Here is a 13,724-nt window from a genome sequence, read left to right as displayed (position 1 = left end):
TGCACTGCAGGAACCCACAAAGCCTCCTTAAACAGCATCTTCCAAACCCACGGCCACTACCATCTAGAAGGACAAAGGCAGCAGATAGATGGGAACACTGCCACCTGGAAGTTCCCCTCCAACCCACTTACCATCTTGACTTGGAAATATATCGTCGTTCCTTCACTGTCCCTGGGTCAAAATCCTGAAACTCCCTCCCTAACAGCACTGTGGGTGTATCTACACCAGATGGCCTGCAGCAGTTCAAGAAGGCAGCTCACCACCACCTCCCTAAGGGCAACAAGGGATGGACAATAAATGCCGGCCTAGCCAGCAAAGTCCACATTCCATGGACTAATAAAAAAACTCAAATACTTGTATCCGTGAACTCATTCTGTTCCTAAACCCTCTAGTCCTACTTTGTATTTGCGTACATTCATGTGCATATTAAGAATTATGTTGTATATCAATCCTTTCATCATTTACTGAGCTATTTATGGGATGGGATCACCACAGAAGGCGGGGGTGTGGGAAGACCTGACATTGGTGAGTTGTTTCAGGTGGCCGGCATACTCAGGGATGCAGTGGGGCTTCTGCCATGATATTGCCAGAAGGAGGCAATCAAGGGCCAACAGGTGGGGAAGTTGGCGAAGTAAAGAAGGTGGGTGTTCTTCCAGGCCCAATCAGAGGGTTGGCAGCTCTGCAAGGAGGCACCTACTTGCAATCGACAGCCTCCCCACATGGCGTGGGGCTGCTACACCCCCAGCAAAATACCAGCATCCCTGGAGAATGGCCCTTAATTGGGCCTTTAAATGTCTAATTGATCACCTGCTTCCGGTTGGCAGGTAGCTGAGCCGCTGCCATTTCCACCGCTGTGAAACTTCTCCAGCAATGACACTGTGTGAGGGGGCCATCCCACCTCTCCCCAACACCAGGGGATGGTGTGGGGGGGCTTATACAATTCCACACATTGGATGGAATCTTGTGGTAGTGGGCGGAAAATGACGGCTTACCCACCGGCCATGATGGCAGGTTTTCACGCTGTATCACAGAATCACAGAATTATAACAGTACAGGAGGAGGCCATTCGGCCCATCATATCTGCACCAGCGCTCCAAATGAGCATTAGGACCTAGTGGAATTGCCCTGCCTTTTCCCTGTACCCCTGCACATTGCTTCTTTTCAAATAATCATCTAATGTCCTCTTGAATGCCTCGATTGAACCTGCCTCCACCACACTTCCAGGCAGTGCATTCCAGGCTTGAGCCACTCGCTGTGTGAAAAAGTTTTTTCTCACGTCACATTTGCTTATTTTGCAAATCACTTTAAATCTGTGTCCTCTCTTCCTTGATCCTTTTACGAGCAGGAACAGCTTCTCCCTCTCTACGTCCAGTCCCCTCATGATTTCGAACATCTCTATCAAATCTCTTCTTAGCCTTCTTCTCTCCAAGGAGAACAGTCCCAACCTCTCCAATCTATCCTCATAGCTGAAGTTTCTCATCCCTGGAACCATTCTTGTAAACCTCTTCTGCACTCTCTTCAATGTGTTCACATCCTTCCTATAATGTGGTGCCCAGAACTGTAACAATATTCCAGCTGAGGTCTAACAAGTGTCTTATATAAATTCAGCATAACCTCCCTGCTCTTGTACTCTATTCCCCTATTAATAAAGCCCAGGATACTAAATGTTTTATTAACTGTTCTCTCCACCTGTCCTGCCACCTTCAATGATCTATGCACATATACACCCAGGTCTTTCTGCTCCTGCACCCCCTTCAAAATTTCACCCCTTATTTTATATTGTCTGTCCATGTTCTTCTTACCAAAATGCATCACCTCACACTTCTCCACATTGAACTTCATCTGCCACCTATCTGCCCACTCCACCAACTTGTCTATGTCCTCTTGAAATTCCACACCATCCTCCTCACAGTTCACAACACTCCCAAGCTTCATATCATCTGTAAACTTGAAATTCCCCCTGCGCACCAAGATCTAGATCATTAATATATATCAGGAAAAGCCCAAAACCGACCCCTGGGGAACACCACCGCAAACCTTCCTCCAGCCCGAAAAATATCCATTGACCATTACTCTTTGCTACCTATTTTTCAACCAATTTTGTATCCACATTGCTACTGCCCCTTTTATTCCATGAGCAATAACTTTTCTCACAAATCGGTTGCATGGCACTGTGTCAAATGCCATTTGAAAGTCCCAATCCTGCCACATTATTTATGCATTCCTGGGAAACATGCTTTTTTGCTGGTGGGCGGGTTCTCATTTGCCTGCCCACCATCACCTCGCCACTTCATCACGCCAGGTGCCACGCGCACTGTGTTTCCAGGCCAGGACTACTGCGGGGAAGATGTCCACGAAAGGCAAAAAGACTGCAGCCCCCCGGTTTAGTGACGCATCACTGGAATGCCTTTTAGACGCCATGGAGGCCCACTGTGACGTCCTCTACCGCCGGTCTGGCCGCAGGATGGGCAGCGGTGTGACCAACCAGGCTTGGGAAGCGGTGGCAGTGGTGATCAGTGCCAATGCTGCACAGAATAGGTTGGCCATCCAATGCAGATAAAGGATGAATGATCTCATCCATGCAGCCAGGGTATGGAAACCATCTCATCACCCTAAACTCACACACTCAAGCCCATCACACATTCACTGGCATCTCACTCACTGCCAGCTCAAGGGATATCACCACCCATTCTCACGTACATACCCTCTCATGTCCATCTGTCCTCACCTCCTCAGCCCTCACCATCTTGAGGCCATTTGCACAGATCAACATGTGCCCCCACACACACCCTGGGATACCCCCCTTCCCCAGTACAGCCCTCATCCTGCAGCCTCTTACCTTGCCTGAGGCCACTTCTTCCCCCTTCCCCAAGCAAGCCCTAGCCCTGCAGCCATTGAAAAGTCACCCACATATGGTTGATCTGGCAGGTAGAGATCTGCCTGTGAGCTCCCCTAAAAGTGATGAAGTGCTGTCTGTGAAGCCTGGCGCTGATGACTGCGAATGCTGACCGAAGCAAGGTAAGCAAACAAACCTTGAATTCCAGAGTGAAGTGCAGCCTCCCAGGTGCATGCTTATGTGCTGTTGTGAAACACGTTGACATATTTTCCCACTGACATGGCAGACGATCCAGGTTGGGTGGGGGGGAGCGATTCCGGCGGGCAGGCCTAATAATGATATACTGATGTATTACAATGAGGTTCCCGACGTCCGCTGGAGGAGAACGTGGCATGTCGTTGGCGGACCGAGCGGATGATTGCGAACTGGTTTCACGCCGTTGTGAAACTGATCGCACCATATTGTCCAGTCACGCCACCGAGCACACCCGATACCAGTGGGCACGGAAAACCCCGGCCATTGTCTTTTAATTCTGCAGAGGTAGAATCAACATTGCTTAATACAGCTTAAGCTGCAATGAATTTCCTTATGAGTCCTTCCTTAAACTGTACATTGAAGCATTTTCTCAAAACATATATTTTTGGCAAATTTATACTGCATGAGAAGAGAGTGCTGATTGGTTGGCAAATGGACCTGCCTGTTTTAACTTTGAACAAACCCGGAAAGCTAACTGCTCCATGCTACATTCTCCATGGCAATGCCTCCACCTATCAGAGCCCACTTGCCAACCAGTTAGCACTCTCTTCTCATGCAGTATAAATTGTTGTTCCCCCACTACAGTTTGGTAATTTCTTGTGAGCTATTCTGATGAGTGCAAGGCAAAAATCTTTGATAGCATGTGTCTTTTTGAGCAATACTCTCAATGTTTCTTACACCAACAGCATTACGTATGTTCAAGTTGTTGTTGTAAAGTTCAACAAGGAATTGGACATCTAGTGAAATGGAAACACTTGCAGTGTTGTGAGGAAAGAGCAGAAGAGTGGGACAATTTGGATTAACCTTTCCAAAAGCCAGCATAGGAATGGAGGACCAAATGGCCACCTTCCGTGCTGTAATGTTGCATAGGAAATACAGCACAGAAACAGGCTGTTCAGCCCTACTTGTCTATGCTGGTATTTATACTACATATTAATCCCCTCCCATTTGCATCTCAGCTTTTCAGTATAGCTTTCTATTCCCTTTTCTCTCATGTATTAGTCTAGGTTCCCTTTGAAAGCATCTAGGCTATTTGCATCAATCACTTCCTGTGAGTTCCACATTCTAACCACTCTCTAAGTAAAGAAGTTTCTCCTTACTTCCCAATTGGAGTTGTTAGTAACTATCTAGTATTTATGCCCCTTGTTTTAGATTCTTCCACAGGTGCAAACAGTTTCTCCATGTTAACCCTGTCCAACCCATTTATAATTTTAACAACCTTTATCTTCTTTAATTTCACATTGTCAGAGATGCTGCATTTCAGATGAAATCTTAAACCAGGTCCCATTCTTCCTACTGAAGTTGCTGCAAAAGATCCCGTGGCACTACTGGAAAAAGGGCAAAGTAATTCTCTCCAGTGCCGTGGTCATTTTCCTCTCTAAACCAACATTACCAGAAGCAGATTACTAGTCATTTACTTACTTTCTTATTCTATGCAAAATGGCTGCCACTTTGTCAGTAATTGTAATGAACATTGCACTTTAATAAGTAACTAGTGGGGCAACATTTTTCGTCATGTCCTGAGAGATGTGGTAAAAATGTGAAAAAACTTCTGATTTGGTAATAGTAACCAGCGTGAGACAGGAAGGAACAGAGCATACATAATTGAGAGTGCATCAGCAGATAAGGTCAGAGTCAAGATTAATCTTGTAAATAGGGCCCGAGCCATTTGATCACACCCTGGAAGCTTGACACAGAAATAGAGCACATCAAAGCTGCCCTGCAGGACAATGATTATCTGATCAGAGATAAAAACAAAAAGCTAAAAGCTACTGCGGATGCTGAAAATCCAAAACAAAAACAGAATTACCTGTAAAACTCAGCATCTATCATCAGAAATTGAGTCAGAGAGGTCAAGGAAGGCAAGGGAAGTGTCAGAGATGGACCATGTGAAAATGTTGGAGGGGTGGAGATTGGAAGCAAAATTAATAAATTTTTCCAGGTCCCGACGAGAGCATGAAGCAGCACCGAAGTAATCATCGATGTACCGGAGAAAGAGTTGTGGGAGGGGGCCGGAGTAGGACTGGAACAAGGCCCCCTCCCACAACTCTTTCTCCGGTACATCGATGATTACTTCGGTGCTGCTTCATGCTCTCGTCGGGACCTGGAAAAATTTATTAATTTTGCTTCCAATCTCCACCCCTCCAACATTTTCACATGGTCCATCTCTGACACTTCTCTTCCCTTCCTTGACCTCTCTGACTCAATTTCTGATGATAGACTGTCCACCAACATCCATTACAAGCCTACCGACTCCCACAGCTACCTCGACTACAGCTCCTCACACCCCGCTTCCTGTAAGGACTCCATCCCATTCTCTAGCCAACTTAAGATGATCAATCAAGCTTGTAATGTGGCTCATTTATGCTTACTAGAAGCGACATACATTCATACACCGGCACCCATTTCCTGCAAACAGAAGAAATATGTTCAAGCCTTGCAACCTTTTTGAATCACCCGGGAGCTTGGGGACCCTATAGTTCCCCATTACTTTTTCAATGGCAATGCCTCAACCAATCAGAGTTGACTTGCCAACTAATCAATACCCTTTTCCCCTGCAGTATAAATTGTTGTGATTGTTTGAAATTTGGCGTTCTTGCATTTGTCCTGATGAGTGCAAGATGAAAAGCTTCAGCAAAATGTTTCTCTTTCCAGCAACATACAAGTTCAGAGGAGGTTCACTCAGCTGATTCCTGGGATGAAGGTGTTGTCTTATGAGGAAAGGCTGAGCAAGTTGGCTGGTGCTCATTGGAGCTTAAAAGATTAAAAGGTGATCTTATTGAAACCTAACATTCTGAGGGGACTAGACAGGGTAGATGCTAGGAGGATGTTTCCCCTTCTGGAGGAGTCTAGAACTAGGGGGCACCATTTAGAAATAAGGGGTCTCCCATTTAAGACACAGATGAGAAGGAATTTTTTACTCTGAAAGGATCATTAGACCTTGGAATTCTCTTCCCCAGAGAGCAGTGGAGTCTGAGTTACTGAATATATTCAAGGCTGAGTTAGATAGAGTTTTGACCTTCGAGGGAGTCAGGGATCATGGGGAGCAGACAGGAAAGTGGAGTTATGGCCACAATCAGAGAAGTTATGATCTTACTGAACAGCCGAGCAGGGGGCGCAATGGCCAATCCAACTTCTGTTTCTTTTCATCTTATGAGAGAACTGACATTTCTATAGCACTTTTCATGACTTTACAGCCAATAAAATACTTTTCTGTTGTAAGCAATGCAGCAGACATTTTTCACACAGCAGGTTCCCACCAATAGTAATGTGATAATGACCAGATTATCTTCTTTTAGTAATGTTGATTGAGGGATAAATTTTGGCCAGGACTCCAGGGAGAACACCCCTGCCCTTCTGCAAAATACTGCTGTGGAATCTTTTACATTCAACTGAGAGAGCAGACTGAGCCTCAGCTTAAAATAACGTTCAAAAACACTTCCAACATTGCAGCACTCTGCCAGTCTGTGTTCAAGTCCTGGAATATAGTGGAGGGGGTGGGGGAGGTGGCACCTGGTGGTGGTGCAGGGGTTGGGGGCGGGGGAGAGTTTGAAGGCATTGCTTTCTGACATGAAAGTGCAGGCCAACAACCTAGACAAGCTGATGCCCAGTGAAGCAGATGGAGCTGCCTCTAACCAAATTAGTTACAGCTGGACCGAGCAACTCAGCAGAACATTTCTGTCACTTGCAAACTACAAAATTCTCTACAAAACAGCTTTTGATTAAGCTACCTTGAGGGAGTTTATTTTATTGTTGGATTGACATATGCTTTACACTGCAAGCCAATCCTACTACTTCATTTTTGGCCAATACGAATCCTGCTGATTTATTGTGGTTTTGACACTTGTTTTTCTTTTCGCTTGTACCCTTCCATTCCATACAAACTGGGGAAGATCTTGAGGACTATGCATGCTCGATTTCACGTTCATTTACATTTTGCTACACTGGCTGCATTCGGACTTTCCGCTAGCCTAGTGTTTGCCAATTCTGATTGGCCGTATTCCTGGAGATGACCTCCCACCCCCAGGTCACCCGAAGCATCTAGCCTAATGGCATCCCGCCTTCCCGTGGCCAATCAGAAAACCAACAGACTTTTGGTTCCCAGTTGGATGATTCTTGACTCATGATCAAAGACCCTTTACTTCCTGCCCAACTAATATATTTTTATAAGTTAAAAAAACAAAGTGTTCAAAGAAAGTGATGGAAACACGCAATTATTTAAACGACTCTTTTGCTTTTGGGCCCCCAGGGCTTTGCTCAGAGCAGAACCTTGGAGGTTACTCTTCAATTCCTGGAAAAGCATGAAAGTGCAATCAAATGTTCCAGAACTTTTCACCCCTTGGGTGCAGAATGCAAATTAATGTTCATTTTAGGGGGCAGTAGAGCAGTTGGCCGACTGGGCAAGTTGTACAATCCCCTTGCGAAAGGTGGCCAAGGTGCAGTCACTGGTGGAGGTGCTCACAGCCCCTTGCAATGTCTTTATTAAGGTTTGGACCAGTATCCATCATGGTTCAGGTTAACAGTGCAGCCTTGCAGTGAGGGTCAGGAGAATGCCTGAGCCTGAACTGAGAGCACAGCATTGCAGTCCAGTGGGCAAAGCTGCTGCCATTTGGTCAAGTGGAGTGGGACGGAGGTGGGTGGGGTTTCAGAGAGCCATGAAGTGCACTACACACTGGCCATCCAAGTGGTGGCCAGCAGTCTCCAGCACGCGTGAAGGGGCAGCGTCACCAGCCACAGATGCTGAAGAGATGTGGAGCCAGCCCCATCTCAAAGGTGCTGAGGGCACACAGAGAGAATGACGGAACTCTGTGATACCTGCCCACAACATTCTGGCAGCAATGACAGGCACGCTCAAGGTGCAGGCATCACTAATGTGTCCAGGGAGTGTTAAGCTGTATAACCACATTGGTCTGAAGGCTGCACATCACAGAGAAGAGGTCCTGGACTGAGACACCTGCCTTTATCTTGTACAGGAACAAAGGTTTCACATCTGAGTGACACAAATACTGCTCGTCATAACAAGGAGCCATGGGCAAGGAGACATTCTTGGGAGTTTATCTACAAATGTAAACATTATGTACATGTGATTCACACCCATGCCCAGGCTGTGCAACTACTTCTCCTTAACATTCCTAAGCCTGCCACTACATTCACAACGGAGGTGGGGGCAGCCCTGTTTTGTGTGATGACCTTGGCAGGCGTCCTCTGGAGGACCGAGACTTGGAGGGCCCCAGCTTGCTTTCAGGGTCCTGCTGTGTGGCAGTGGCACCCTCCTCGGCCTGTGAAGCTGGAGCAGTCTGAACTCCATCCATTAAACCACCATTCAGCCTCCCCATCTGTCTCACCCATGTCCCACTGCCTGGCCCACAAGTATCCCTTTGCCTGTTTCACCTGTACCGTACAGCCTGTTTCACCTGGATCCTAAGTTCTGTTTTACCTGTATCCTGTTGTCTATTTTACCTGTATCCTGTGTCTATTTTACCCGTATTCTACTGTCCATTTTACCTGTATCCTGCAGTCTGCTTCACCTGTTCCCTACTGTCTGTTTTACCTGAATCCTACCATCTGATTTACCTGTATCATATGGTTGAATTTACCTGTATCCTACCATCTGTTTCACCTGTATCCTACAGTTGTTTCACTCCTAAGCTGCTGTCTGTTTCACCTGTATGTTGCTGTCTGTTTCACCTTTATCCAACAGTTTGTTTCACCTCTATTCTACTCTTTGTTTCCCCCATATTCTACCATCTGTTTCACCTGTATCCTCCCATCTGTTTCACCTGGATCCTATGATCTGTTTTACCAGTATCCTGTCTGTTTTACCCATCTCCCACTTTCTGTTTCACTCATATCCTACCATCTGTTTCTGTCATATCCTACCGTCTATTTCACTCGTATTCTATTGTTTGTTTCACCCGTATTCTACCATCTGTTTTACCTGTATCTTACCACCTCTGTTCCACCTATATCCTAACCTCTGTTCCACCTCTATCCTACTGTCTGTTTCACCTGTATCCTACCGTCTGTTTCATTTGTATCCTGATTTCTGTTTCACCACTATCCTACTGTCCATTCCACCCATATCCCAATTCCTGTTCCACCCATATCCTACCGCCTCTTCCAGCCATATCTTAATTTCAGTTCCACTTGTATCCTACCGTCTGTTCAATTTGTATCCTAATGCCTGTATCACCCCTATCCTACTGTCCGTCCCACTCATATCCCAGTCCCTATTCCACCAGTGTCTTACTGCCTGTTTCACCCATATCCTAAACAAAAACAGAAACAGAAATACCTGGAAAAACTCAGCAGGTCTGGCAGCATCAGCGGAGAAGAGCACAGTTGACATTTCGAGTCCTCATGACCCTTCAACATGAGGACTTGAAACGTCAACTGTACTCTTCTCCGCCAATGCTGCCAGACCTGCTGAGTTTTTCCAGGTATTTCTGTTTCTGTTTTTATTTTGGATTTCCAGCATCCGCAGTTTTTTGTTTTTATCTTTTTGTTTTTATCACCCATATCCTACTCTGTTTCACCCGTACCCTACTTTCTGTTTCACTGGTATCCTAACCTTTGTTCCACCCATATCCTACTGTCTGTTTCATCCATATCCTACCGTCTGTTTCATCCATATCCTACCGTCTGTTTCATCCATATCCTACCGTCTGTTTCACCCTTACCTGTCTGTTTCACCGATATCCTACCATCTGTTTCACCTGTATCCTACCATCTGTTTCGGCCGTAGCCTACTGTCTGTTTCATCTGTATCCTATTATCTGTTTCACACATATCCCACTCTGTCGGACTTCTTGGCCTATTCATATCCCACCACCTGACCCTCACTTCCTGACCCATATCCCATCTCTCTCCACCATTATCCCACTGCTTGTCTTCTATCCCTGTGCCAGGCCAACCCATAGGTTGACCTCCACACCAATCCCATCCTTTATCCCATTCATAATTGTACTTACTCTCCATACCCTTGTCCAACACCTTGACCCATTCCCATCCCCATCAATTGTCTCCTGTTCTAATCCCACCGGTTTCCATTGCCCTGTTCTGCCCCTATACCATTACCAATATGTTCTCCATCACTGCCACACCCCTATCTCATTGTCTGAACCCTTGCCCAATCCCTGACTGGGCACCACTTATTCCCCTCTTTCCCACTGTCTGTCACTGGACCTGGCACGTGGTGATCTGTGTAATGTCCTGGCAATGCAGTTGTGATGTGTTACACATTGAATCTCAAATTTTGTGATTGAACTGAAAGGCACCAATGTACCTCTCCTACACAGTTGATTTAAAGTTGAATGAAACAGGCCAGGAAGTTGTGGATCAATGCCTGGGTTTGTGCAGAGATGGGAAAAAGAGCATTGCAGGATTTCTGTTCCTGGCTACTTTCCCATGAAGGAGAGAAAAGTCCAATTGGCTCTTATAACACAAACAAATGGAAAAATCTCCTCTATTGTGAAACAATTTGTTAACATCACACATTGAACTCCCTCTTAACTACTGAAGCATTCCAAAATTATACTGGCTCCTTCTTGCTTCAGCCAGACAGTGGTGCATAAATCTCTGTTTTGCTTGAATCCATAATGTTTTGATCTAACTCAGAAGAGCCTTTGCTCTGATATTTCTTTATCTGGGGTCTAAGGCTGGAAGGCTGATGAAGCACATGGAGAAGCTATGCTTTCTGTTCTCCCATACTTCATGCCTGACCTTGCACTGTTCAGAGAGATGCGCACTTCATAATAAAGCTTTTTTTTTATTACTTCATGGGATGTGGGTGTTGCTGGCAAGGCCAGCATTTATTATCCATCTCTAATTGCCCTTGAGAAGCTGGTGGTGAGCTGCCTTCTTGAACCGCTGCAGTCCCCACAGTGCTGTTAGGAAGGGAGTTCCAGGATTGGGTGGACTAGTGAAAAATGAAGATCAATGCAGAGAAGTGTGAGGCGATTTGTTTTGGCAGGAAAGATATGGTGAGACAGTAGAAAATAAAGGGAGACCCTCTAAAGCAGGTGCAGGAATAGAGGGACCTTGGTGTAGCTGTACATAGGTCATTGTAGATGGTAGGGCATGTTGAGAGAGCAGTTAATAAAGCACATAGTATCTTGGGCTTTGTTAATAGGGCATTGAGTACAAGAGTAAGGCGGTCATGGTACTGCATCCAGTTCTGGGTGCTATACTTGAGGAAGGATGTGACGGCATTGGAGAGAGTACAGGGGAGATTCACAAGAATGATTCCCGGGATAAAGGAACTGTAGCTATGAGGATAGATTGAGAGGTTGGGACTGTTTTCCTTGGAGAAAAGAAGGCTGAGAGGAGACTTCATAGAGGTATTAAAGATCCTGAAGGATTTGGACAGGGTAAATAGTGAGAAACTGTTCCCACTCAAGAGAACATCAAAAACCAGAGGGCACAGATTCAAAATAATTGACAAAAGGAGTAAATGTAACGTGAGAGAAAAATATTTTCACCTCGAGATGGTTGGAGTCTGGAATGACCTTCCCAAAAGGTGGTGGAGGCAGGTTCCATCAAGGCATTCAAAAAGGAATTGGATTGTTATCTTGAAAGAAAGGATGTGAAAGGTTACGGGGATAAGGCAGGAGAGTGGAACTAGGTGGAGTGCTCTTTCATAGAGCCAGTGCAGACTTGATGTGCTGAATGGCCTCCTTCTGCACTGTAAAGATATTGTGATTTTGATCCAGCAACAGCGAAGGAGCGGCGACATATTTCCAAAACAGGCTAGTGAGTGGCTTGGAGGGGAACTTCCAGGTGGTGGTGTTCCCATGTGTCTGCTACCCTTGTCCTTCTGGGTGGTAGCAGTCAGGGATTTGGAAGGTGCTGTCTATGGAACCTTGGTGAGTTCCTGCAGGGCATCTTGTCGATGGTACACACTGCTGCTACCGTGCGTTGGTGGTGGAGGGAGTGAATATTTGTGGACGTGGTGCCAATCAAGCAGGCTGCTTTGTTCAGGATGGTGTCAAGCTTCTTGAGTGTTGTTAGAGCTGCACTTATCCAGGCAAGTGGAGAGTATTCCATCACACTCCTGACTTGTGCCTTGTAAATGGCGGACAGGCTTTGGAGAGTCAGTAGGTGAGTTACTCGCCGCAGGATTCCTGGCCTCTGACCTGCTCTTTAAGCCACAGTATTTATATGTCTTTTGCAGTTCTGTTTCTGGTCAATGGTAACCCTCAGGACGTTGATAATGGGGGATTCTGCAATGGTAATGCCATTGAATGTCAAGGGCCGATGGTTAAATTCTCTCTTGTTGGAGACGGTCATTGCCTGGCACTTTTGTGGTGCGAAGTTACTTGCCACTTGTCAGCCCAATCCTGGATATTGTCCAGGTCTTGCTGCATTTGGACATGGACTGCTTGGGAGTAACTTAGGAGTCGCAAATGGTGCTGAACATTGTGCAATCATCAGCGAACATCCCCACTTCTGACCTTATGATGGAAGGAAGGTCATTGATGAAGCAGCTGAAGATGGTTGGGCCTAGGATACCACCTTGAGGAACTCCTGCAGTGATGTCCTGGGATAGAGATGACTGACATCCAACAACCACAACCATCTTCCTTTGTGCTAGGTATGACTCCAACCAGCGGAGAGTTTTCCCCCTGATTCCCATTGACTCCAGTTTTGCTAGGGCTCCTTGATGCCAGTCAAATGCTGCCTTGATATCAAGGGCAGCCACTCTCACCTCTCCTGTAGAGTTCAACTCTTTTGTTCATGTTTGAACCAAGGCTGTAATGAGGTCAGGATCTGAGTGGCCCTGGCAGAACCCAAACTGGGCATTAGTGAGCAGGTTATTGCTAAGCAAGTGCCGCTTGATAGCACTGTTGATGACCCCTTCCATCACTTTACTGATGATTGAGAGTAGACTGATGGGGCGGTAATTGGCCGGGTTGGATTTGTCCTGCTTTTTGTGTACAGGAAGCACCTGGGAACTGGGTAAATGCCAGTGTTGTAGCTGTACTGGGACAGCTTGACTAGGGGTATAAGTTCTGGAGCACAAGTTTTCAGTACTATTGCTGGAAGATTGTCAGAGCCCATATATCCAGTGCCTTCAGCCATTTCTTGATATCATGTGGAGTGAATTGAATTGTCTGAATACTGGCATCTATGATGCTGGGGACCTACAGAGCAGGCTAAAATGGATCATCCACTCGGCACTTCTGGCTGAAGACTGTTGCAAATGCTTCAGCCTTATCTTTTGCACTGATGTACTGGACTCCCCCATCATTGAAGATAGGGATATTTGTGGACCCTTCTCCCCTCCTGTGAGTTGTTTAATTGTCCATTCACGGTCATCCTGGTGGAGTAACTTTCGAACTGGCTTCTTGTTATTTCTGGCCGTGCCTTGTACTTACGACGCAGAACCATTAAGGGCTCAATTTACTGGCTTTTACGTGGTATTACTGGAACATGCATTACTTAGAGATCAAAGTGGCAATAGCACAGGCGTAAAAATTTGAGGCTGCAATCTTGTAATCCCATCTTCAATTTAGGTTGCGTCTGCTATCTGTCAGTGCACTTTGCAGTCTCTGATCTGTCAAGTACAAATTCTTAAAGGATACAAGTTTTGGAATGCACAGTGTAAAGGGACACAGGAAGCAGATTCAATGGT

This window comes from Cetorhinus maximus, chromosome 18 (assembly GCF_964194155.1).
Source record: "Cetorhinus maximus chromosome 18, sCetMax3.hap1.1, whole genome shotgun sequence".
Taxonomy (NCBI): Eukaryota; Metazoa; Chordata; class Chondrichthyes; order Lamniformes; family Cetorhinidae; genus Cetorhinus; species Cetorhinus maximus.
The sequence above is the reverse complement of the archived record's forward strand: the minus strand, read 5'-3'. Positions refer to the sequence as shown.